Genomic DNA, 4,295 nt, shown 5'->3' on the forward strand with positions numbered 1-4,295 from the left:
ATAGCACGGAGAACTCTCGCTTCCCTAAGGAGAAGAGTACTTCAAGTATATATATATGATTCCTTTTTCCTCTCTTTACGTTCCAGAAACATATGGTTTCTGAGCCAAGACAATATAGTTGCGAGCACAGTTGACATATAGAAGTATATACAGAACCCGTACCGTGAAGACCACCACCCCAAACGTGGTTGCCACGGTTTCGGTTTTGGCCCATTTGCATGTCAAAATTCAGGGATGGATATTTTAATACACGTGCGTGTTTCAAAATTTTTAAACGTGGTGTGGATTTTAACTAGGACACTCTCCCATATCGGTATCTGGCTTTTGTTCAAGACGTCCTAATTAAAGAGTTAATTAATGATTTTAATTAATTAATTATCCTTATTAGTCATTATAGTCTTTCTTGGAAAAGATATGCGCCTGGCCGTAAAACTCAACTGTGAAAATGACGTGCTCTCGTAGCTTTTTATAAAAATTTATCCAAGCTGAAGCACACACACGCACAAAATAAACAGGAACGTGCCACAAAGGCATACTTCGTGGTCGCAGCCCTTTTTAATACATGATTTTTTAAATAAAACAACTAGGACTACCTGTACATTAGTTTCGCATTTCCGCGTATGCGAGTGGAGGAAAACCTTATTTGCAAGGTATTTTGACATTCTAATTTCCATAATTCACTAAGATGTAATTTTTGTTAATGAAGCCGTTTTACTTTCTTTCGAGAAACAGAAAGAGCAGAATTGCTGGCAATCTTTCTTCATGTTCATTTTAGATATGAGATGAATCCTTCATATCTGCATGCTTCAAATTATTATCCACAGAGGTAACATTTGTTTGTAGTGCACCGTTTCAGGTTTTCCATTACGGAGATACCACGCTCGCACTATTCTACTATGGTGGCTACCATAATTCTACTTCTCTTATTATCCGTAGGGGTGTGGGAAGTCCTTCACGGCAAGAGGGAGCGAGCCCTAATCTAACCCAACCCAACCTAACCTAACCTAACCTAACCTGGAGGAGAGCACTGCGGGACATGGAGTTAGAGAAGTGAGGCATATACGAAAATAGGATTCACTAGCGATGACTTGTCCAAGTGATCTGATGACGGTGGACGTTGTAATGCAGATGGGGAAGGCCATCCCGCGTTCTTGATGACCTTGAGGCGAAAATACTCCCACTAGAGCAGCAGAAATGAAATGCTTGGTGATGGTTTCACTAAAGGCGATAAGACATATTTATAGAAGTGAGCGAGCGGTGGCGTGTTTCCTCATCTTTTAAAAAATTCATATTATCGTCAAAAGTGCATTGATTTCTTCGGCAAATGGTGTTTATTGCTGCACTATACGCTCTGTCGATTATTCTAGCTATGGTTTTGGCAAAAACGGGCAGATAAGCTTCACGCGTCATCAAACGTACCAGCGAACTCCTCGCTGCAGGATAAGAGCTTCCACTGAAGACTTCCCTGCGTTGACCAAAAACAAAGCAGTGTCCTTTGCTGAAGAGCAAATCTGCGTTTTCTTGTACAATATAAGCAAGGCAGCTCCATGGCATGTCACTGCTCTCCGCGAAGTACGTATACACATACAGTATCACGTAGATAGTACCCATTCGGGTGAATTTCGTTTTTACTCGTCTTCTCGTACTACTTTTTAAGCCGGTGTAAATTTTCATTCTGCGGTAAAAGAGCTGAAATAAAATCTGTCTCGGATGAGACAGATTTCAGGCAACGGCAACGGCAACAGGCAACGGCTCGGTGGCGGGGTCCTCAGAGCAAGGGGGGGGGGGGGGCAGAGCCACCGTGAAAACTCGAGGAGGGGTGGACTGGCCCCCCGTCCCCAAGATTCCGAATACCCTGATTACCCCAATATCCGACGATACCAAAACTAAACGGGAGCAGCTTTCCAAGCCAGGGCTCCGGAACGAACCGACAACAGTAAAAAACGATAAAGAAAAAAAAAAGAAAAGAGAGGAAGGAAGCAGCAGAAAAGGTATAATCGCAACGGGAGGAAAACCATTGGAAACACGTCTTTCTTGTGCCGGCCATCGGTATTTAGCAGTCTTTCCGAACCCTCGTATGGATTACAGGGCCAAATAATGACAAACGACCAAGCAAGCATCCTCGCTGCTCACCTCTTGGTGTTTTACGTCGTTTGAAGTGCAAATTGTTGCGCCCAACACTAGCGCCACCTTCGCGTTCACCTAAAATTGCTCCTCTGTTGAACTGTCCTTCTCGGCTCGCATGGCCGCGCCCATGAAATCAGCAATCAGCTGTTCTCGTTTTCTGGAGCGTACATTTACAGTTCAAGGTGCAGGTACTTATTGCGAGTGGGAAAGCCTCGGCTTGTGGATTCGTGGGTGCATCAACGAAGATGGGCATAGCTTTCGGCATGGCTGTGTGTGCGACAGCTGATATCTTTCTTCGTATGTGCATGTGTGTGCCTTGACACATATACAATAATATAAATGTTATACTACGGTGCGCAAGTGACGTGTGCTGTAGGTTCGGGGGTCTCGTCATGATACAGTAAGAAATAATGCGACGTACCTGACGGGAAGCACGTTAGCTCGGTTCCTGAGTGTTTGTGCACTGAACTGAACTTATATATTTGTAAAACAGCTTCAATATATTGCAGTTGTAGCGAGGTAGTTTCCTTGGTTTTGTCGCATAGGATGTAGTTCCGTATCGGGACCACTGGCTTTTTTTAAAGAAAAACTAATAAAAACAAAAATCAAACGCTTTTACGTGAACGTGGAAGTAATTAGTAACGAAATTAAACAGGAATGACCCTCGTATATTGCGTAAACCGTATAAAAATTGAATTTTATCGCCGGTTTCTTGATGGCGATCCGCCATCTTGGCTGAGGACCTTACTGACCTAACCCGAGGCACAGTCTCGACGCCCGCACCGCCTAGTGCGTGCCCCCAATCTGTAGAACCTAACTTAACCTTAACCTCACTAAAGTGAGGTGATTTAGCCCATTTCAACGGCCCTACCTTTCGCAAGACGGCAAGTTTCGAATCCGTTAGGCTTAGCATTCCCATGTTTCTCCTGCGCTAAAAGTGAATCAGACGGGGTTGTTTAAATGCATTAAAAAAACTTCTAGTTCACAGAATTTTATAATTCTTACATTTTTAGATTCAGTATATGATCTTCTTCCACTTCTATACAATATTTACTTTCCTAACCGTTTCACTAATTTTTAAAAACGAGTGGTCCCGATACGGAACTACACCCGTCGCATATTGCGTTAACTTCATCTGCTTTCTTTGTTCGACAAGTGGGGTAACCCCCGCTTTGACTATTCCGACCTCCCTAAGGTTCATGTGTCAGTTTTGGCAAGACTGACGTATACTAATATTGTTACATGTGACACATTGTAGTGTACTGCAGCCAGCTTCACTGTTTTACTGATAATTTGTACGGTTACTTCTTTAATATTATTTGAATAACTTTCATCAACTTTGATGTGCCATTAAATAGGATTGGAATCCATTATGGTTTAGAATTATTTTTCCTTTGCGATGTTCCCACACTAATCTTGGTGACAAGTTCTCTCTCATTAAATTCCTTTTGAGTTGTATTTCACACTGCTTACAGCATAATGTGAGAATGAGAAAATGTATGCTTCACATGTTCTCAGCATTCTCTACAGCAACTGCTCTTGGACTAAAAATCCAGAAACTACACACGAACGAAAATTGACAAATGTAGAACAGACGACACAGAAAAACGGACATGACAAAATGATTGGGACTGTGTTATGCTGTATATATATATTTTTTTTTTTGTGGGTGTGTCTCTGGTTCTGCATTTTTGCGAACGTGTGTTGCCGGAACCCTTGCCCTCTAGTCACAAAAAGAGCCTCAGACATAAAAATGAAGGTTGTGAGAGGCACATAAACACTGCTTGCATTGCTAACCTGTCTATCACAAGACATGTGAAAGGATTGTGAAGGATGTATGCTCTGCTAATATCGCACTCGATTTCATCTATGGAAACCTCCACGACGAACATTGCGTGAGAGTGTCCTTGCCCAGGCGTCTTCACAATACACAGGAATGCGCCTAGCGACCGGCCATTCTGGGTCACGAGCAAGGCCGAGACCTTGGAGAACCCTTAAAAGCGTCCACGGGAAAAAGGGAAGAGAAGAGCACCGGGGAATCTCTGCCAGTCGAGTTGTCGATGTTCATACGAGAGCGCCAACGAAAGTTCTGAAGCCGTCCCAGCGACTCCGACCGCTGCCTCGCCGTGGAGATGCATTCTGTGGAGGTGCCCGCCGACTTGTCCGCA

This window comes from Ornithodoros turicata, chromosome 2 (genome assembly GCF_037126465.1).
Source record: "Ornithodoros turicata isolate Travis chromosome 2, ASM3712646v1, whole genome shotgun sequence".
In the NCBI taxonomy this organism is placed as follows: domain Eukaryota; kingdom Metazoa; phylum Arthropoda; class Arachnida; order Ixodida; family Argasidae; genus Ornithodoros; species Ornithodoros turicata.